Source organism: Microcaecilia unicolor, chromosome 8 (assembly GCF_901765095.1).
Source record: "Microcaecilia unicolor chromosome 8, aMicUni1.1, whole genome shotgun sequence".
NCBI lineage: Eukaryota > Metazoa > Chordata > Amphibia > Gymnophiona > Siphonopidae > Microcaecilia > Microcaecilia unicolor.
The window spans coordinates 99,118,206-99,141,306 of NC_044038.1; the positions used below are offsets into that span (position 1 = coordinate 99,118,206).

Here is a 23,101-nt window from a genome sequence, read left to right on the forward strand (position 1 = left end):
CCCCTACCCAACTGCTCACCCTCACCTGCCTGTCTCCCAGTCCACCTACCTGCCCTGTGAACACCTCAGTCACTACTCATGGCCCCCATTCATATCCTATTCCTTGCCCTGTCCCTCCCTAATCTTTTCCCCCTCCCACCGCTGTATACCACACGATCTCACTACCCATCCCTGTCCTCTTCCGTCCTGCTCACTACTGCAATACCCTACCTACCCCTGTCCCCCACCACCTCACCATCCCTACTGTCGTCCTCCTCCTTCCTAGCTCTCAACCTTCAACACCTCCTTCCTGCCATGAACCCTTCCCCTTTCCTCCTAAGCGCATCCCGTCTTCGTCGTCTTCGTCGCCCTTCCTCACCCACCCTTCTCCGCACTCTCTTGTTCCTTCTCCTGCTATCCGCGGGTGACATCAATCCCAACCCAGGTCCCCCACACCTGTCCTCGCCCTCATCTCATCCATGCAAATGTTCCCGCGAGATCTCCAATCTCATCTCTATTCCCCTCCTCCCCCCCTCTTCCCTCCCCTTCTCGTGCGCCCTGTGGAACGCCCACTCGATCTGCAACAAACTTCCCTTCACCCACGATCTCTTCATCTCCCATTCCCTTCAACTGCTCGCCCTAACTGAAACCTGGCTCACCCCTGACAACTCTGCCTCAATCGCAGCTCTATGCCACGGAGGTTATCTTTTCTCCCATTTGCCCCGCCCAGTTGGCCGCGGTGGCGGCGTCAGGCTACTACTTTCGCCTTCCTGCAGTTTTCAACCTCTCCACCTACCTCAATCTCACTGCTTCTCATCCCTTGAAGTTCACTCCATCCGTCTATTCCACCCACTGCCACTCAGAGTTGCAGTCATTTACCGCCCCCCCTGATAAATCCCTCCCTTCCTTCCTTCCTGACTTCGATGCCTGGCTCTCCATTTTTCTTGAGCCCTCATCCCCATCCCTCATTCTTGGTGACTTCAACATTCACACTGATAACCCATCCGACTCATATGTTTCTCAGTTCCTCACTCTTACCTCCTCCTTCAACCTCCAACTGAGCCCCACCACCCCTACTCACAAATCTGGCCACTGTCTTGATCTCATCCTCTCTTCTACTTGCTCACCCTCCAATTTCTGCGTTTCAGCTCTTCCTATCTCTGACCATCACCTAATCACATTCACACTTCAGCACCCTCCCCCTCAATCTCGCCCAACACTAACTACTACGTCCAGAAATCTCCAGGCTGTTGACCCCCCCCCACCTTATCCTCTAGTATCTCTGATCTCCTCCCTTCCATCATGTCCTCCAAATCTGTTGACAAAGCTGTCTCCACTTACAATGCTACTCTCTCCTCTGCTCTAGACACCCTTGCACCGTCCATCTCCCGTCCCACAAGGCGTACCAATCCCCAGCCCTGGCTGACCCCTTGTACCCGATACCTTCGCTCCTGCGCCCGTTCGGCTGAACGCCTCTGGAGGAAATCTCGCGCCCATACTGACTTCATTCACTTCAAATTCATGCTATCCTCCTTCCAATCCTCCCTATTCCTCGCTAAACAGGACTATTACACCCAACTGACTAATTCCCTCAGCTCTAACCCACGTCGTCTCTTCGCCACCCTCAACTCCCTCCTCAAAGTGCCCTCCGCTCCCACCCCCCCTCACTCTCTCCCCGATCTCTGGCCGACTACTTCCGTGACAAGGTCCAGAAGATCAACCTCGAATTCACCACCAAACATACATAGTAGATGACGGCAGACAAAGACCTGCACGGTCCATCCAGTCTGCCCAACAAGATAAACTCAAATGTGCTACTTTTTGTGTATACCTTGATTTGTACCTGTCCTCTTCAGGGCACAGACCGTATAAGTCTGCCCAGCACTATCCCCGCCTCCCAACCACCAGTCCCGCCTCCCACCACTGGCTCTGGCACAGACCGTATAAGTCTGCCCAGCACAATCCCCGCCTCTAAACCACCAGTCCCTTCTCCTCCTCTTCATCCTATAACCCACTCTCTCAACCAACCTACCCAGACCTACTTCTCCTCTTTTCCTGCTATCACCTAAGAGGAAACCGCCCATCTCCTCTCCTCCTCGAAATCCACCACCTGTCCCTCAGACCCCATCCCCACCAACTTACTTAACACCATCACTCCTACTATCACCCCCACCATCTATCATATCCTCAACCTCTCTCTCTCCACTGCAACAGTCCCGGACACCTTCAAGCATGCTGTGGTCACACCACTCCTCAAAAAACCATCACTTGACCCTACCTGTCCCTCCAACTACCGCCCCATTTCCCTCCTACCCTTCCTCTCCAAAATACTTGAACGCGCCATTCACAGCCGCTGCATTGATTTTCTCTCCACTCATGCCATCCTCGATCCACTTCAATCCGGCTTTCACCCCTACACTCGACAGAAATGGCACTATCTAAGGTCTGCAATGACCTGTTCCTCGCCAAATCCAAAGGTCACTACTCCATCCTCATCCTCCTCGACCTATCCGCCGCTTTTGACACTGTCAATCACAACCTACTTCTTGACACACTGTCTTCCTTTGGGTTCCAGGGCTCTGTCCTCTCCTGGTTCTTCTCTTATCTCTCCCATCGTACCTTCAGAGTACACTCTCATGGTTCGTCCTCCTCCCCTACCCCCCTCTCTGTTGGAGTTCCTCAGGGATCTGGCCTTGGGCCCCTTCTTTTTTCAATCTACACCTCTTCCTTAGGCTCCCTGATCTCTTCTCATGGTTTCCACTATCATCTTTATGCTGACGACACCCAGCTTTATCTCTCCACACCAGAAATCACTGCGGAAACCCAGGCCAAGGTATCGGCCTGCTTATCCGACATTGCTGCCTGGATGTCCAACCGCCACCTGAAACTGAACATGGCCAAGACTGAACTTATTGTTTTCCAACCCAAACCCAGTTCTCTTCTCCCTTTACTCTCTATCTCAGTTGATAACACCCTCATCGTCCCCGTCTCATCTGTCCACAACCTCGGTGTCATCTTCGACTCCTCCCTCTCCTTCTCTGTGCATATCCAGCAGATAGCCAAGACCTGTCACTTCTTCCTCTATAACATTAGCAAAATTCGCCCCTTCCTCTCCGAGCACACCACCCGAACTCTCATCCACTCTCTCATTACCTCTCGCCTTGACTATTGCAACCTACTCCTCACCGGCCTCCCACTTAGCCATCTATCCCCACTTCAGTCCATTCAGAACTCTGTCGCACGTCTTATCTTCCGCCTTAACCGATATACTCATATCACCCCTCTCCTCAAGTCACTTCACTGGCTTCCGATCAGATACCACATACAGTTCAAGCTTCTCCTACTCACCTACAAATGCACTCGATCTGCAGCCCCTCCTTACCTCTCTACCCTCATCTCCCCTTACGTCCCTACCTGTAACCTCTGCTCTCAAGACAAATCCCTCCTATCAGTACCCTTCTCCACCACCGCCAACTCTAGGCTTCGCCCTTTCTGCTTCGCCTCACCCCATGCTTGGAACAAACTCCAAAACACTCCAAGCCCATACGCCGGGCCCCCTCCCTACCCATCTTCAAATCATTGCTCAAAGCCCACCTCTTCAATGTCGCCTTCGGCACCTAATCACTACATCTCTTCTCAGGAAATCTCAACTACCCCAACTTGACATTTCGTCCTTTAGATTGTAAGCTCTTCTGAGCAGGGACCGTCCTTATTTGTTAATTTGTACAGCGCTGCGTAACCCTAGTAGCGCTCTAGAAATGTTAAGTAGTAGTAGTAGTAGTAGTCTTCCATTTTCTGAAGGATTTTCTTTTATTATTATTATTATTATTTATTGCATTTGTATTCCACATTCCCTCACCTATTTGCAGGCTCAATGTGGCTTACATAGATTTATTGACATTGTCATATTAGGATATCAGATACAGTTAGTCAAGGAAGGGAAGAAAGAAGGGAGTGATTAGGATAGTTATAGAAGGTGGGCATTTATAATTGAGTGGGTTGGTGAGGTGACTTAGAGAGGTTATAGGTTCTCATTGTAGGCCTTGTTGAAGAGGAATGTTTTCAGAGATTTTCGAAAGATAGTTGTTTCGTTGATTGCTTTCAAGTCTGTGGGTAATGCATTCCATAACTGCGTGCTCATGTACGAGACGGTAGTGACATGCATCAATTTGTACTTCAGTCCTTTGCAGCTGGGGTAGTGCAGGTTGGGAAATTTGGGAGATGATCTTGTGGCGTTTATGGGAGGTAGGTCCACGAAGTTTAGCATGTAGATTGGGGCGTCTGCATGAATGATTTTGTGTACAATCGTGCAGATCTTGAATGCAATGCGTTCCTTAAGTGGGAGCCAGTGAAGTTTCTCTCTTAGTGGTTTTGCACTTTCATATTTAGTTTTTCTAAATATGAGTCTGGCGGCCGTATTCTGGGCAGTTTGGAGTTTTTTGATTGTCTGTTCTTTGCACCCGGCGTACAGTGCATTGCAGTAGTCCAGATGACTTATTACCATTGACTGTACCAGGGTACGGAAGATGTATCTCGGGAAGAATGGTTTTACTCTTTTAAGTTTCCACATGGTGTATGTAGAACATCTTTTTTGTCGTGTTTTTCACGTGGGTGTCAAAGCGTGAGGTTTTGTGTTATGTTGTGAGGTGAGTACAAGACATTGTGTTTTTTCTGCTTTAAATTTTATTTGGAATGCATCTGCCCAGGTGTGCATTATTTGGAGGCTTTGGTTTATTTCGTTGGTGATTTCATTTAGATCCTGTTTGAGTGGGATGTAGATTGTGACATCATCTGCATAAATGTAGGGGTTGAGGTTTTGATTGGCTAGTAGCTTGGCTAGAGGTATCATCATTAGGTTGAATAATGTTGGTGAGAGAGGGGATCCCTGGGGGACTCCACACTCAGGTATCCATGGTGGTGATCTGTCTACGTTCGTTGTTACTTGGTATGATCTTGTGGTCAGGAATCCTTTGAACCATTTGAGAACAGTGCATTCTACTCCGACGTATTCTAGTATATGTATTAGTATATCATGGTTAACCATATCAAAGGCACTGGACATGTCGAATTGCAAGAGAAGGATGTTGTTACTAGTCGCAATTGTTTGTTTGAATGAGTTCATTGCGGACACTAGTACAGTTTCAGTGCTATGATTTGTCCAGAATCCTGATTGGGACTCGTGCAGAATTGAGTGTTTGTTTAGGTATTCAGTAAATTGTTTCGTCACTATGCCTTCCATGAGTTTGGACATGAGTGGAATGGATGCTACTGGTCGATAGTTGGTTAGGTTCATTGTGCTTTTTTTAACATCTTTCTGTAGTGGAGTGAGTAGGATGTTTCCTTTATCTGTTGGAAAGAGTCCATTTTGAAGCCTGTAATTTATGTGGTTCGTGATGTCAGTTTTGAATTGTTTGGGTGCTGATCTTATTAGACTGTTAGGGCAGATGTCTAATTTGCATTGCGATTTGGCGTATTTTCCTAGCCAATATGAGATTTCTTTTGATGAGAGCGTGTCAAAATCGGTCCATGATCGATCTGCTGGGTATTCTCCGGGATTTGGGTAGTCCGTTGTGTTAGTGGGTATCATGAGTCGGAGTTTTATGATTTTTTCATTGAAGTAGTTTGCAAGGTTGGTTGCTGATGGGGTATCTGCGTTGTTGGAGGTGACCTTGGTAGTATTTAGAAGATTGTTTACGAGTGAGAAGAGTTTGTGTGTATCCTTGTAGTTTGGTCCTATTTTGGTTTTGTAATAGGTCCTTTTAGCTTATCTGATTGTGTATTTGCATTTTCTTTGTAGTTGTTTCCAGTCTTTGTGTGTGTTTTCATCTTTTTTCTTGCTCCATGCTCTTTCCAATCTTCTGACTTGTTTTTAGTTCTTTCAATTCTTCGTTAAACCATGGTATTGAGTTTTTTTCTATGTGAGGTTCTGGTTTGAAGTGGTGCTATGTTGTCTAGTGTTATTCTGCATCTGTTCTCCCAATCTTGGAGAAATTGGGGTGAGTCTGTAGGTATTGTCCATTCGTCAGTGTAGAATTGTTGCCAGAATGTTAGTCGGTCTATTTTGCCTCTCGTAGTATATGTTTGTTGTTTTTGTTTTTGTTGTGTCTTTTTTGTTCTCCAGTGGAGGGAGAGGTTTGCACTGTAGTGGTCGGACCATGGCCTGGCTGTCCATTTTGTGTCAATTAGTGTTATATTTGGTTCTGGTGAGAATTTGTGGGTGATGTGTCTAGTGTATGTCCTTTGTTATGGGTGGGTTGTGTGTTTGGCCAACGGAGTTCCCATAGTTGTAGGAAGTCTTTGCATTTGCATACATTGCTTGAGTTATTATCCTCCAGGTGAAGATTGATGTCTCCTGCTATGAGGAGGTTCTGGGTGGTAACACAGGTGTTTGATATAAAGTCCAGAAAGTGTGTTTGTGAGTCTTGCCAATTGCCCGGGGGTCTGTAGAATAAGATTAGGTTTAGGTGATCACGTAGGTTGGGGTGGTTGACTGAGGCTGACTAAGGCTATTTCGAGTTGGGGAAGAATAGACTCTGCTGTTGTTGTGAGTGTGAATTGAGATTTATAGATTATTGCTATTCCTCCTCCTCTTTTTCCTTCTCTTGTCCAGTGGGTAATTTTGTATCCTGGAGGGCAGAGCTCTAGTATTATTGGATCTTTGGGGTCATGGATCCAAGTTTCGTTGATTAGTAGGAAGTCAAGATGGTCAGTTGTGATCCAGTCTGTTAGTATCGTGGTTTTATTGACTGCCGATCTGGCATTGATGTATCCTATTTGTATTTGTTGGTGGTGGTGTTCAGTTGAGTTTGTGGTGGTGTTAATTTTTATCAGCTGTCTGTCTTCTTGATGTGTAAGTTTGTTGCGTCCTTTCATTTCTTTCTGTTAATGGTGATCATGGCTAGCAGGTTTTCCTTGCCATTGTTTAATTTTTTGAATATGCATATTGTGTATTGTTTGTGAGTAGTTTGTGTGTTGTGGGAGTTGTGTCATCTATATTGGGGGTTGTGAATGAGTAGTAGGTTAGGGAGAGACAGTAGGTGATTAGGAATAGTTTGCTGGGGTTCATATCAGTGTTAGTTTGTGTATTAATATGTGTGTCTGAGGCGTTAGGGGACTCGGTTATTAAACCGTAATGCTGTTGTTTTAAAGTATTAATCTTGTGAGTTATGTAGATGGTATTTAATGCATTTTAGAGCATTTAGAGCATTAAAAGGCAGCATTTAAGCGTTTAGAGCATTTAAGGAAGTCCTTCAACATGCTACAGCGTTGTTGAGCAGATATATCATTAAAGCTTTTAGAGGAAGTCTTTCAGCCTGCTACAATATTACTAAACAAATAAAAGCATTTGAATCCTTTTAGGGATTAATCAAAGCATTATTTGGAAGCCTTTTAGCATGCTAATGCATTTCCCAATAGTAAGCATTTAAATCCTTTAAGGGAGCATTTAAATGAAACCTTTCATTATGATATAGCATTGTTTATAGCTCTAATAGCTCTAATAGCTTCCTTCACCTCACTTTTTAACCATGCTGGCTGTCGTTTGGTCATCCGTCCTCCTTTTTTAATACACAGAATATATTTGGCCTGTGTAAACCCCCTAATCGTGTAGCGGGTAGTTACAATAATTAAAGAAATAAATATATAGGAAAGTCACAGTTTCAAGTAGGGTTTCCCAAATAAATTCCACGCAACCAAGGGATTTGACAAGAAAACTATTAAATATTTTATTAAATGGTAAAGTAAACAGAAACACTTGGTTATGTTCCTTAATGTTGGTACCAATTGGTAAAGTTTGCTAGTATTAAATAAAAATAGTGCAAGGTGTTAAATACTTTGTGATAAGTTACAAAGGCAATAATAAGATGTTCAAAACTACAATTACAGTTACAAAGACCCCGACCCCACTTCCGCAATAACATAAAACATCCCAAACATGTACCCAACCTCAATTATTGTACTCAGATCTGATATATATAAATATATTTTTTCAATTTGTGTGCACACAATAATGTTACCGGTGTATCAAATCTTCGCTAGCATCACTGCTCTCTTGCGTTGGGTACCTTTCTCCACATCCATGTCTCCTAGGTTGGCGAGGTCAGCTCACTGGCTCAGGAACTCCAGGATACCTACTGCTCTGACTCAAAGAACTCAAAAAATGAAAATCCTGACTCCCTGTGCTCGGTGTATGTGCTAACCTCAATCAGTATTTTCTGTTGAAAGGGACCTTGTGGGCTAAGTAAATTCAAATAAAAAGATAAGCAAGGGAAATTCCTATCTGGCCCTCCCAAAACATGACTCCTTTTCTTTTATTTTGTTATACACCCTCTATTCAAACTGATGGACTGCTAAATTAAACCTCCTAGAGGCAGGCCCTTAACTGCAGGCACTCACAGGGCTCAAGGCTTAGGCTAGGCAGCTCCTTCCCCAGGGCAGGCTCGCTTAGGTGTGGACACTTGAACCAGCAGGCTTCTGTGCTAGGTCCTCCTGAGGCATACACTCTAAAAAAAGTTCCTTTAGAGTCTGGGCACTTGGTGCCGGAGGGGGAGGGGGTGTCTCTCTGTCTCTCTCTTTGTTGGGCTTCTTCCCTTTCTGGATAGACCTCTTCTTTACAGGATAGGCAGTCACACGGCCGGCTTTCTCCTCTCTGGACAGGCAAGCACACATACAGAGGGATGCTCTTGGTGGATTTCTCTGGGATTCAGGGACCTTGCCACGCTGCTCTCTATTCAGCTCTGCACTGCTCCCAACACGTCTCAGCTCCCCAGTATGGTCCCTCTTCCTCCTCTGCTTCTTTCTCTGTTCTGTCCTCTGACAGCCTTTCCCTGATTGTAATGTGACTCTGGGGTGGGTGTGATACTTTTTCTGTCATTCTCACTGCAGTCACATGAGCGTTGCATTGTGGGGGGTGTAATTATCAGGCAACATGACTTCACTAGCCTGTCTGCATAGAACTGTTACATGATTGGTTATGCTGTTGCTAGTTGGCAGGCTCTGTTCCCATTGGTGGTTTTCCCCCTGCTCACTGGGTCAAAGTGTGCCCTTTTTCTGTTCCCTTTAGTCTGAGGTAGGCTCCATTTGTTAGACAGTACAGAACCCTTTCCTGCGTTACCCTCTGTTATAGTACTTAGTTTTTACCTTGAATATATCTTAGTAAAAAAGATATTGTACTCCATTCAACCAGCTCTGAGCTAATGTTTTCAGAATCACAGAGACTCTTTGCCATTGGGGCAGAACTTCTGATTAAGGTTACCATATTTTGTCCCCCCCAAAAGGAGGACACATGCCCCACCCCTTTCACACCCACCCCACCCCTTTCACGCCCTCGCTCCGCCCCCAGTCAAATTTTCCCCTCCCCCCTGTCACACACCCCGTCACCCCACTCCCTGTCACCCCCTCCCCTTACCCTTACTACTGCCCTCTTTCCTGCCCGGAGCACTGCCCTGCATGCATCCTTCCTGTTGCTGATCTCGGCGCAGATTCAAAATGGCCGCCGAAAGTTGAAGTCTCACGAGGTCACGTCAACTCTCGGCTGCCATTTTGAATCGGCGCCGAGATCAGCAACAGGAAAGATGCATGCAGGTGTCACGGTTGTGCCCTGGTTTCAGGCTCTCAGTCATCTCGCCCCCTGATGGCCAGGCCTGGTGGCTGCATTGGATTGTCTGTGTGCTGTTTCCCATTCCAGACTTCAGCCCAGTCCAGTCCGGATCTTCCAGCCTGCCAGACTTGTTTGGCTTATTTGAGCCTGCACAGCACCCGTAGCTGCCTGGTGATTGCTGCAGTGAATCTCAGCTGCTGCTGGGCTTATTAGCCATTTGGAAACTCTCTGCTTTGCCTTTGCATCACCTAAGGCCCTGGTTTGTTGGTGCTTGTTGCACTTCTACCTAGCTTGGTTTTTATTCTAGTTCCTTGTCTGATGCTAGTTAGTCTGTGTGTAGTTTAGCTTAGGGTTATTGTTTGTTTCCTAGATTTGTTCCTTGTCTGTCTTTTGTGTTTAGTTTCTGTTTGTCTGTGTTTCTTGTTCAGTGGCGGAAGAGGTCACTAGACCACCAGGGCAGTAGTAAGTAAGGGGAGGGGAGGCTAGCAATCTGCCCATTTGTCCGCCCACCAGCCTGCCTGTTTGTCCAGAAATCCGGACAAATGGGCAGATTGGCAAAACCCACCCGGTTGCCCGGACATGTCCTCAAAAAGAGGACATGTCCGGGTAAATCCGGACATATGGTAACCCTACCTCTGATCTACAGTTGACTGTGAGTAAACATTGTGTTATTCAAATAAAGGACTTTCAGAGAGATAGTCTTCAGGTGTGAACTGGTGTACTGAGGTTATACGTCAGGATATAAGACTTAGAAGCTACAAGTCTTAGAGGCCTGAACACTCTCTGCCTGAAGAATGGCCTCTGTGGCTACTGCTACAGCTCCTCTTCTTGGCCCCAGCTCGCCTGTTCCCCTGCAGCTCGGCTCCTCTTTTGTCCCTGGCTCGCTCCAGACCCCCTTCTCCTCCTCCTCTATTCCCGTCTGCTTTGGTGCCTGGCCCCTTACAGGATGCACCAGATCTCTCTCTTCATCTGGGGCTCGTCAGTGGGTCCTTCTCTTCTATCCAGCAGCACGCTCCTGTTTGGGCTTGATCTTCTTCTCCTCCAGCCTGCAGCTGCCTCTTCTTGCCTGAGCTTGCCCTCCTCTGCCCCAGCTTGTACACTCTTGCCTGGATCCGATCTTCCCCTCTCAGAGCATGCTTTCATCCTCCTCTCTTTACCCGGGCTTGCTTCTCTTTCCCAGGTTGCCTCTGGGCTCTATTCTTTTTTTTTTTTGTCCCACCCCTCCTGTCCCCTGAATTGGCTTGAAATTTGCACCAATCTATGGGCCAGGCTGCCTCCTGCCACCACATTGGTCCAAATTCATGCCCTTTAGCAGATCCTGGCTCCTATTGGCTGCCTTCCACACTTAGGTTTTACCATATTTTGTCCTCTCAAAAAGAGGACACATGTCCCACCCCTGCCCCACCCACACTGCCCCGCCCATGCCCCACCCTGTTTGCATCCTCGCCCCGCCCCGTGTCACATATTCCTCTCCCCTCCCCCCGAGTCACATATTCACCTCCCCTCCCCTCCCCCGGGTCACCTCCCATTACTTACTATCTACTGCCCTGGTGGTCTGGTGACCTCTTCCGGTCTCGGGATTCAAAATAGCCGCAGAGAGTTGAAGTCTCGTGAAGCCGCTTCAACTCTCGGCGGCCATTTTGAATCCCGAGACCGTCACAGCAACAGGATGCAGGGCAAGGGCAGCGCTCCGGGCAGAAAAGAGGGGGCAGGAGCCCCGAAGAGGTGACAAGACCACCAGGGCAGTGGATAGTAAGTAAGGGAAGGGGAGGCTAGGATAGGCCCGCCACCCGCCCGCCCATTTGTCCAGAAATCCGGACAAACGGGCAGACTGGCAAAACCCATCCAGACGCCCGGACATATCCTCAAAAAGAGGACATGTCCGGGTAAATCCGGACATATGGTAACCCTATCCACACTGCCCCTCAAGATTGCCTTATATGCCCCTCAAGCTCCCAGCTGTCCCTGGGGTCTCAGACAGCCAATCAGATTTGCCTCACATACCCCTCAAGCTCCCAGCTCTCCTTGGAGCCTCCTCAGACAGTCAATCAGAAGTCTTGTAACAGACTTCACTGCACATCCCCCACAGTTACAAACTCATAAAATTTAAACACACCTCTAGAATCCATGAGCACCTGAGTTCTTAGTTTTATAACAGTGCTGGAGCATTTTAAACACTTTAAACATTTTAACTAAAACATGTCAGTGCTGTTTCTGGGCTCCCTGAGACCTCTGTACCTCCCTGTCCTCTGCAAGATTCCACCCTCTCAGGGAAAAGGGGGGGAGCAAGGTAAAGGCTTCTTTTTTTTCTATATTTACATTTGGAGGGGCATAATCGAACGCAAACGCCTATCTCCTTGGTGTTTATCTCCGAGAACGGGTCCATGAAGGGGCGGGCCAAACTGTATTTTTGAAAAAAATGGACGTTTTTGAGCTGGGCATTTGTTTTTTTTAGCGATAATGGAAACTAAAAACGCCCAGCTCAAAAACGTCCTAATCCGAGCCATTTGGTCATGGGAGGGGCCAGGATATGCAAGGACACCAACTGGGCACCCTAGGTCAGTGCGGTGGACTTCAGAAAAAGCTCCCACATGCATAGCTCCTTTACCACGGGTGCTAAGCTCCCAACCCCCCTCCCCCAAAACCCACTACCCACAAATGTACAACACTACCATAGCTCTTAGGGGTGAAGGGGGCAACTACATGTGGGTACAGTGGGTTTTGGAGGCCTCCCATTTACCAGCACAACTGTTACAGGTAGGGGGGGATGGGCCTGGGTCCACCTGGCTGAAGTGCACTGCGGTACCCACTAAAAGTGCTCCAGGGACCTGCATACACGCAGGCCTCTAGGACTTGTTGCTGTATAACATTGGCACACCAGTTGACATCTGAAGACTAATCTCTCCGAAAACGTCCTTTATTGGAATAAGCACGTTTACTCACAGTTAACTGCAGAGGTTGTGCCCCACTGGCAACGAGTCTCCATGGTACTACTACTACTACTACTATTTAACATTTCTAAAGCGCTACTAGGGTTACGCAGCGCTGTACAATTTAACATAAAGGACAGTCCCTGCTCAAAGAGTTTACAATCTAAAGGACAAGTGAACAGTCAGTCCGATAGGGGTAGTCAAATTGGGGCAGTCTGGATTTCCTGAGAGGTGAGAGTTAGGTGCCAAAGGCAGCATTGAAGAGGTGGGCTTTGAGCAAAGACTTGAAGATGGGCAGGGAGGGGGCTTGGCGTAAGGGCTCAGGAAGGTTGTTCCAGGTATAGGGTGAGGCGAGCTGGCAGAATGCGGTACAATGCCCTCTTTCAGCCACATTCAAGTAAGAACTAAGTTGTCTAACGTGGCCAACACAGGAAAGGGAACTAAAACTGGCTTACAAAAATGGCCACTACCGCATGGACTACAACAGGAAACACAACAGGGCACACTCTGACCCAGTAGGCAGGGGGAAAAGCACCATTGGAGAAGAGCTTACCAACTACCAACATCGTGAGACTGTAACACAAGCTAATGAAATCACGGAGCTCAATACCCTACACTCACCAAAATGCAATGCTGATGTGACCCTGTAGTGCACCCGAGAGCCACATCTGACCCAGGGAAAGGCTGTGAGAGGATCGAAGACATTCTGCTGTCATGGAGTTGGGTACGGCATTTGAGGCTGGCATACAGGCTGGGAAAAAAGTTTTTAAAGTGGGGTTTTTTTTGGTGGGAGGGGGTTAGTGACCACTGGGGGAGTCCGGGGAGGTCATCTGCGATTCCCTCCAGTGGCCATCTGGGCAGTTGGGGCACTTTTTTGGGACTTGTTCGTGAAAAAAAAGGGTACAAAAAAAGTGACCCAAAATCGCGGTAAAAACACCTTTTTTTTTTAATTATCAGCTACAGATGCCCATCTCTCCTTGGCTGATAACCACGTCCCAGTCCCACCTCCGACACGCCCCCGTCAACTTTATTCGTTTCCGCGACGGAGTGCAGTTGGAAACGCCCAAAATCGGCTTTCGATTATACCGATTTGGGCGCCTTTGCGAGAAAAACGCCCATCTCCCGATTTGGGTCAAAATATAGGCATTTTTCTCTTTCGATTATAAGCTGGTTGGGCTTCCAGGATGGTGTTTGTGAACAGTATCCACACCTGATGTAAATTTTTGACCCTCAAAGCTGCTTCTTTAAGTTTTCTTTCACCGTTCTTCTCATTTTATCATAGTCTCCATTTTTAAAGTTAAACACTAACATATTGGATTTCCTGTGAATACTTATTTCAAAGCTAATATCAAATTTGATCATATTATGATCACTGTTATCAAGCGGCCCCAGCACCATTACCTCCCACACCAGATCATGCGATCCACTAAGGACTAGGTCTAGAATTTTTCCTTCTCTTGTTGGCTCCTGTACCAGTTGTTCCATTCTTCTGCTTCTCCCCCTCTACAGGTGATGTCAGACCCGGCTTGCAGCTGATTGGGCCTGTACTTCCAGTCCAAGAAACAGCTAAACTAGGACCGGAAATCCGGGCCCAAACAGATGGAAGCCGGTGCTTGACATCACTTGGAAACCCTAACCCCCCCCCCCCCCACCTCAAGTATGATTTGCCGAGGAGTGTATCACATTCCTGTTTTCTCCTCCTCCTAAGCAGAACTTGGAGGAAGTGGTACTTAAGTGCTAAAGTTGTTACATGTGTACTTTGTATTCAGCAAAGTCCTGCTCATACAGCCTGACCAAGTTGCCCATAAGCCCTCTCTTAGAGCTGCTCCTTGGCAAAGATGGTCTGGCACTTCTCTGCAAGTCTGCATCAGTCCTCTATGCATAGGCGCCGACTCTGTGGGTGATGTGGGTGCTCGAGCACCCCCAATAGTCACCCACCGGAAGTTCCCTGAGGGGCGTCCCCCCTCCTCCCGAAATTTAAAAGTCACTCATCTTACCTCCTGGTTGGAGGAGTTACATCTGCAGCAGCAGCCCAGGAAAAATCATGCAGGCAGGAGACAGAGCTGTTCCGTTTGGTCTCTCTGAGCTCTGGTCCCGCCCTCATTTCCTGTTTACGCAAGGGCGGGACAAGAGCTGAGAGAGCACAGACGGAACAGCTCTGAGTCTCCTGCCTGCATGCTTTTTCCTGGGATACTGCTGCTGCAGATGTAACTCCTCCAACCAGGAGGTAAGATGAGTGACTTTTAAATTCGGAAGGAGGGGGGGGCCACCCTGGAACTCAGAGGGGGGGAGGGGGTCTGTAACTGGGAGGGTGAGAAGGGGGGTCTGGAATTGGGTGGGAGGGGGAGGATAATGAGAAGGGCCTGGAACTGGGAGGGTGAGAAGGGGGGCATGGAATTGGGTGGCAGGGGGGCCTGGAACTCAGAGGCAGGGAGGGAGGCCTGGAACTCGGAGGGAGAGGAGAGGGGGAAGGGAGGGGAGGGGGCCTGGCCTGGAACTGGGAGAGTGAGAGGGGGGGCTGGAACTCGGAGGCAGGGAGGGAGGGACAGGGGAGGGGAGGGGGCAGGGGAATGCACCACCTGTAAAAAAAAATTCAGCACCCCAATCATTTTAAAAAGTTGGCTCCTATGCCTCTCTGCCTGTGCTGATGTAGGCTAACACTAACACATGCATGGGCCAGCAGCATCAGAGATCACCTGATTACTGGTGCATGCGTGTGCGGACCTCTACTTGCAGCTGAGCAGATTTTCCAGAGACTTCCATGTGCAGCCAAGAGGTAGTAGTCCTGCTTGCCCGCTGCCTGCGAAGGTATATTAGCACATGAGGTCAGAGAAATGGTTAAATAAAGCATGTCCTGCTGCAGTATGTGCAGCCTGTGTCACTCCTTGTGTTTATGAGTGAGACTAACAAGTTAGTTACATCTTCCATTAAAGGCCTGGTTGAAGACCCAAGCTTTCACCTGCTTCCTGAAGTAGAGATAGTGTTGTGTTAAGCGGAGTCTTTCAGGCAGTGCATTCCAGAGTGTGGGGGCTACTCCAGAGAAGGCTCGCTTGCGGGTATCACATTGTGTAATGTCTTTTGGTGAAGGTGTGGTTAGTGATAGTCCTTGGCAGTGTGTAGAGGACCATCCTATACTTCAGGTACTCAGGGCCATTTCCTTTTGAGGGCCTTGAAGGTCAGACATAGAGTTTTAAACTTAGCCCTGTATTGTACTGATAGCCAATGAAATTTGTGCAAAAATGGTGTGATATGGTCACGTCGCTTGCAACCTTCTATGAGTCTTGCTGCTGCATTCTGGATCAACTGGAGCTGGTGCAGGCCCTTTGTAGTCCCATTGTATAGTGCCTTATAGTAATCCAGTCTTGATTTTATCATGGCATGCACAACTGGGATAAGATTTACCTTCTCGATGTAAGGAGAGAGGTAGCATAGCTGTCGCAAATAGTAGAAGCAGCTCTTGAAGGTTGCTTGGATTTGGGGGATCAGAGTAAGTGTTGAATCTAACTGTATTCCAAGGTTCCTGACTTGTGATTTGAGGGGGAGTTCATACTTCCCAAAAGGGATTTTGATGTCAGCATAGGCAGTCGGTGGCCCAACTGTTTGGGGAGGCTAAAGGGGGCGGGGTTAGGGGGTGGGGCCAGGGGTGGAGCTTAAATCCATAATTCTCTGATAACACACAGAAAAAAAATAAAAATAAAAGTCACAATTAATACCTTTTATTAAATTTAGATATTAGCTATGTATCATATGACAAAGAATAAAGTGGTTGCTCAAAGCATATACTAACCACAATCGCTCAACTGCAAAACACTGCACAACATAGTGCAAAAACACACTCAGAACCATACTGTACCATAAATATTACACTGAGCAGAACCTAATACACCACTATACCACCCATATGGAAAATGCAGACCGTCAACAATATGAAACAAGGGATCATAATATCATGATACGTGTAGAGCCACAAAACACCCTAATTCATGTTTAAAGTGGGATAAAATGCCATCAATAAGTAAATAAATATAAACTTTTAATGCTGAGCACCTAATTCTCAAAGTGGACATATTCCAAACACTAGAATGAAAATAAAATGATCTTTTCTACCTTTGTTGTCTGGTGACTTTGTTTTTCTGATCATACTGGCCCAGTATCCAATTCTGCTGCTGTCCTCTTAACTCCGTTTCCAGGGCTTCCTTTCCATTTATTTCTTTACTTTCCGCCTTTCTTCTTCATTTCTTGCCCTACATCCGTAAGTAAAAGCTGGGTCCTCCACAGACTTGACTGTCCAGTGGATCCAGCTTCTGCCTATTTTCTTCCTCCATGTGCAGTTTTTCTCTCTTCCTTTTCCCTCATCTCATCTCCTTCCTCACTCTTCCCTCCCCTCCATCCATGTCCAGCAACCTTCCTCTCCCCTCCATCCACCCATGTCCAGCAACCTTCCTTATGTACAGTGCAAAATATACAGATAGCAGATTTTAATTCCCAAAGCTGACAAATTTCAATCAATAAATGGAAAATAAAATTATTTTTCTATCTTTATGCCTGGTAATGCTATTTTTCTAAGCATAGTAGTCTCATTCTCTCTCTGTATCTCTTAGATCACTGTCCAGGGCCTCCTGCTCATTTGCCATGTTATATTTTCTCAATTTCTTCCACTCAGACATTGATTTTTTTTTCATGTTCATCTTCCCCCAATACACTTTTTTGCCTCTCAAACTTTATCCCTCTTTCTCATCCTCCAGTCTTCCAGCTCCCTCTTTTTACTGCTTCTATCTAGCTCTGCATCTCTTTCCCCACCCATTTCTAACATCTCCCCTCTCTCCTCTTTCCTTTCCATTGATGCCAAGCATCTCTCCTTTCTTCCCTTCCTTCTGGCCCAGCATCTCTTCCTGGTTTTCTCTTCCCCCTTCCTTCTTGCCCAGCATCTCTTCCTGGTTTTCTCTTCCACCTTCCTTCCTAACCAGCATCTCCCTGATTTCTCTTTCCACCTTCCCTCCTCTCCATTACCACCCCCTGATCTTTTCTCCCACCTTCACTCCTCTGTGCTCAGCATTAACCCCCCATTTCCTTTCTCACATTTCTCCATGCCCAGCATGTCCCACAATCTCCCCTTCCACCATGTTCCCCGATCTTCCTTTCCACTGTCCATGCCCAGAATGTTCCCCAATCTCTCCTCCCCCATTCCTCTGTGCACAACATGCCCTCAAACTCCCCTTCCACAATATCCAGCATGCTTCTCCAATCTCCATTTCCTTCTTCCTTTTTCCCAATCTTTCCTCCCACCTTCCTCTGTATCCAGAATGTCTCACTCTGATCTCCCATTTCCACTTTCCTCCAGTCCTAGCCCAGTATATTTCGCTCGTTATTAAAGCCTGAGGCGTTCTCCCTCTGACGCAGCGATTCTCATAGCCAGCCTTAATCCTGCTCTCACCCATCCATCCGCGTGGTCACTCCGTCTCTGGCCTGAGGCGTTCTCCCTCCGATGCCGGCGAATCGGCGACAGCGATGCACATAGCCAGCCTTAATCTGCCTGCATCGGAGCCTCTCCCTCAGACGCGTCCCGCCTCTGCGTAAGACAGGAAGTTGAATTAGAGGAGGCGGGATGCGTCTGAGGGAGAGGGGGGAGGTGCAAGACTCGCGCGGGAGGGGGGAAGAGGCAGAGACCGCCGGTCACTGCAACATTTTGGCGCTTAGGCACCATCTCTTTTAAAGAGCAGCCAAGGGAAGTCCACGATTGGGCTGGGGAGGCTTAGCCTCCCCAAGCCTCTTATACGGGGCGCCTATGGATGTCAGGTATGTATCCACTTGTGTTAGGGACCCAGAGAAGCTCAGTTTTATTTGGGTTCAGGCAAAGTTTGTTGTGTTAAGCCCATTCTTGAATTCAAGGCTGTAGGTAAGTCAGGTTCAATGGGTATGAGTAGATGCATATCATCTGCATAGATGTAGAAATGAGTGTCCATTGACCGAATCAGCTCAGCTAGTGGCTTGAGGTAGATATTGATCAGAATAGGTGACAGTATCGATCCTTGTGGTATCCCACAGGTCAGTGTCCATGGTGGTGATGAGTTGCTGCCAAACATGGATTGTAACCAGTCAGATAGGATCTGAACCAGGCAAGTACTGGACATGCATTAGAACATTCAAATAACACAATTATGATGCAAACACTGTTTATATGATACAATGCAAAGACATAAGGCGTGTTAATTTAGTTAAGTGTTATCATTTAATATACTGTCCTTCACAGTAAATAACAGAGCATTTCACAAAACAGAATTAAAATTAATCAAAGCACATAATTTGAACTCTCTCGCATGGTTCTTAGTTTAGCTTTAATCACCAGGCCACTCCTCCAATCTGGCAGTGGCAGCAGACAAAAAGATTTTTTTTTACACTGACTTTCTTTAATGCAGCAACAATAAGAATTTAAAAGGTCAGAAGTCATGTCTGAAGGGTCTTCTGGGCATCCTTAAATCCCTGATGGGCCAGTGGCCTTCCCCTTCACCCCCTAGCAAGTTACATGTACTCTGACATACCGCTAGAAAGCAGGAGCCACCATTTTGCAAGATGGCAATGCTGAGGTAGGAATGAGTGTTGATGTCTCCTCTATTCTTCAGGTATTGACCTTTTGGGTGAGTCTCAGTTTGGGAGGAGAAAGGTGTGGAGGTGCGCCTGGAGCCCAGCCTCTTTATTCTTAAGGGGGCTCAAGTTCAGGGGATGGGCAGGGCTTGCTCAACAGGGTAAAAGTTTTTATTGAGTCCAGGCATGCCAAGTCACATGCATTTGACGTGTGACACACACATTTAGGCTCCTTCTCCAGCTCACACGCCTAAATGTGTTTGTAACGTGCATTTGTCTGCTCCCCATCCTCACAGTTGCACTCTGCTTCAGGGCTGCCGAGGTGGGGGATGGGGGGAGCATGATTCCCCAGGGGGGGCCCGGTGCCAGAAGGTTCTGCTCCCTTGGTCTGTCTTTGTCTAGAGACCCAGGTGATTGCATTAATGCGATAATCCAGGTCCCGGCACACAGGAGCAGGAGAGTGACAGACCAAGAGAGTAGCAGACATAGGCCCAGCTCTGTGTCTCAGAGGTCCTACTCTGCTTTTATTCTCCATGTCAGATGGACTTGTATCTCTCACTCTCCAACCCTTCCTCCTACCCGTCACACATGAGCTTTGTCTGTTTGGCCAGCAGTGTTGAAGATGCTCCATCCAGCCAGGGCAGGCCTTCTTCCCTCTATTTCAACAAATCCATCAGAAACAGGAAATTGCATTAGAGGAGGCAGGCTGGCTGCAGCAGAGAGAAGGAGGTCTGCATCACCCGGAAGGAGTGTCTTCAATACTGCAGGCCACCACGGTTGCCAGGTCTGCGGGTTTCCAGCCCAATTGGGCGGCTTTCCGCAACCCGCTGCAGGCAATTTTTGCCGGCTGCAGGCTGCAGGAAATTGGGCGGCTTTTAAAAAGCCACGTTGCGGTGATTGGGCGGTTTTCTGGGGCTTCTATTGGTCCAATTTGGTCCAATAGAAGCCCTGCAGAGGCTGGGTTAATGGTGTCAGGGGTGGGGTTAGTGACATCGGGGGCGGGGTTAGTGACGTCAGCGGCTACGTCGGGGGTGGGGTGACATTGGTGGCTATGTGGGAGGGGTTGATGATGTTGGGGGTACGTCGGGGGCAGGGCTGATGATGTCGGGGGCGGGGTTTAACTTTGTGTGGGTTTTGGGCGGGTTTTGGGCTCGTTTGTGTGGGGAAATTTTTTTCAACCCGGCAACCCTGCTGGCCACACATGGCTTGTGGTGTCTTGGGGGAGGAGGGGGAAGTGAAAACTGAGAGAAACCAGGCAACCTGATGGGGAAAATAAAAGCAGAGTGCAACTATGGTGGTGGAGAACAGAGCAAATGCATGTTACAAATGCATGTAGGTGTGAGCTGTCAGTTTATGGAATGTATATACACTAGAGCTGGTTTGTGACATGGCTAGGGCATGCGAGAGAAAAATTGCTCATTGGCCTTAAATTTCCAGCATAGCGGTGATAAGTTAACAGCTTTGGGATAGGCCACCCTTGGCATCTTTGTGAGTCTCAGAAAGGGTTAGGTAGGCGCCAGTGCCACTAGGCCACAAGGCAATTGAGGTTTCCTAGGAAGGTTGGCCCTTTTCACTCAGAGTGGGGTGGAGGGGAAAGGGCCAATATTTCACCAGCCTTTTAATGTACTAATTCCAGTGCTTTTTTTTGTAGGAAAAAAGTACCGGTACTCATTATGGGTGGGGTAATCATCTATGGCTCTGCCCATATGGTAGCCACACCCATAATAGCCACACCCCTTATACCAGCCATGGCGCATATAAACAGGTATCATTGAAAATACTATACCAGTATAGAAGAAAAAAATTACTTATGATTTTTTTTTCATTATAAATAATTTCTGTAAGCTGTTACAGCTCCAGTATACCCAGTGCAAAAAAACACAGATGGAAATTCTCAAATTGGACATATTCCAAACACTAAAATGAAAATAAAATGATTTTTCTACCTTTGTTGTCTGGTAACTTTGTTTTTCTCATCATGTTGGTCCCAGTCTCTGATTCTGCTGCTCGCTATCTGTTCCCTTAACTCCGTTTCCAGGGCTTCCTTTCCATTTATTTCTTTACTTTCCTTCTTTCTTCTTCATTTCTTGCCCTACATCCATAGGTAAAAGCTGGGTCCTCTGCAGACTTGACTGGAGGAGGTATAGAGTGGACCCAGTTCTTGCCTATTTTCTCCATCCATGTGCAGTTTTTCTCCTCTTTTCCCTTTCTCTCATCTCCATCAGTGTGCATCTCCTTCCTATTCTTCCCTCCCCTCCATCTATATGTATCTCCTTCCTCTCTCTTCCCTCTCATCCATCCATGTCCAGCATTTCTCCTCTCTCCTCCCCTCCATCCATGTTCATCTCACTTCCTCTCTCTTCCCTCCTCTCCATGCATTTCAACTCTCTCCTCTCCCCTCCATCCATGTCCAGAATTTCTCGTCTCCCCTAAATCCATGTGCATCTACTCCTCTGTCTTCCCTCCCCTCCATCCATGTACAGCATTTCTCCTCTCCCCTTCCATCCCCTCCATCCATGTTCATCTCACTTCCTCTCTCTTTCCTCCTCTCCTTCCATGTCCAGCATTTCAACTCTCTCCCCTCCCCTCCATGTGCATCTGTCTTCCCTCTCCTTCATCCATGTCCATCATTTCTCCTATCTCCCTTCCCCTCCATCCGTGTACATCTCCTTCATCTTTCCTTCCCTCCAACATTTCTCTTCCCTGTCCTTTACTCCATCTATGTCCAGCATTTCTCCTGTCTCCCCTCCCCTCCATCCATGTGCATCTCTTTCCTCTGTCTTTCCTTCCCGCCAACATTTCTCTTCCCTGCCCTCCAATCCATCTATGTCCAGCATTTCTCCTTTCTCCCCTCCATCCATGTGCATCTCCTTCCTGTCTTCCCTCTCCTCCATCCATGTCCAGCAACTCTCCTCCCTCCCCTGCCCTCCCATCCCATCCATGTCCAGTGATTCTCCTCTGTTCCCTGCCTTCCCCTCCCCTCCCATCCTTGTCCAGTGATTCTCTTCTAATTTCCCCTCCATGTCCAGTGATTCTCCTTTGCCCCTATCCTTCCTCCCATCCATGTCCAGCGATTCTCCTCTCTCCCCCCCATGTCCAGCGATTCTCCTATGCCCCCTATCCTCCCCCTCCCTTTCATGTGCAGTGACTCACCCAAGCCTCCACCTGCCCCTGAGATCATTCCAACCCCAGCCCCACCTGCCTGCCCTCAGCTCCACGACTTTCCGTTCGTGCCCCCTACATTGAAATCTGTTTACCCAAAGTCGCAGTGGCGAACCGGCAGTGAAAGCAGCAGGCAGGCAGGCTCGCCTCCTCGTCACTTCCCTTCCCTCTCAACGCCCTGCCCTCACAGAAAGGAAATTACATCAGAGGAAGGTGGGACGCTGAGAGGGAAGGGAAGCAACGAGGAGGCGAGCTTGCGTGCCTGCAGCTTTCACTGCTGGTTCGCCACTGCGACTTCAGGAAAATAGAAGATTTCAACGCAGGGAGCAGGAATGGAAAGTCGGGGAGCTGAAGGCGGGCAGGTGAGCCAGCCCTCAGAAAAAAGGTGCCAGTACACCGTACCGGCGCATACCAGCTCAAAAAAAGCACTGTCTAATTCACATAAAATCTTATATCTACATGTAGTCTTCTGCAATCTAGATGCAAGCATTCATAGGAGCTCTACTGCGTAGCTGGTATAAGTGTTCATGCCTTAAATATAGGTACATTTTCAGCCACTTATGCTAATATTCTGTAAGACAAGTGTCTACAAGGTGCTCCCTTATAGAATTACCCTTGGGGATAATTTTATAAAGCTTTTCTTTCTTACACATAGAAACAGGCTTTTATAAAATTGTGCAACCACATATGTGCATAAAAAGTATGCGCACAGAAAGTGTGTGCTTATTTTTATTCAGTTTGTGATTATGCATTCTCAGGGGCATAGTTCAGGTGGGGCAGAGGTGGAGTTGCAATGTACACACATTATATAAAATGTGCTGCTATATGCACACACTTACAGGAAATTTAG

General features: G+C 47.6%; 1 protein-coding gene and 1 long non-coding RNA gene across 4 annotated transcripts in view; both read left to right on the top strand.

Annotated features, from left to right (window-relative positions):
• LOC115476928 (IgGFc-binding protein-like) overlaps positions 1-23,101 on the top strand; it is a 920,282-nt gene that overhangs the window by 896,438 nt on the left and 743 nt on the right. The window lies entirely within an intron of this gene.
• LOC115476929 lies at positions 8,786-23,019 on the top strand. Its single transcript, XR_003943237.1, has 3 exons — positions 8,786-8,889; positions 13,301-13,303; positions 23,010-23,019. It is a non-coding gene; the product is annotated as an uncharacterized LOC115476929 (long non-coding RNA).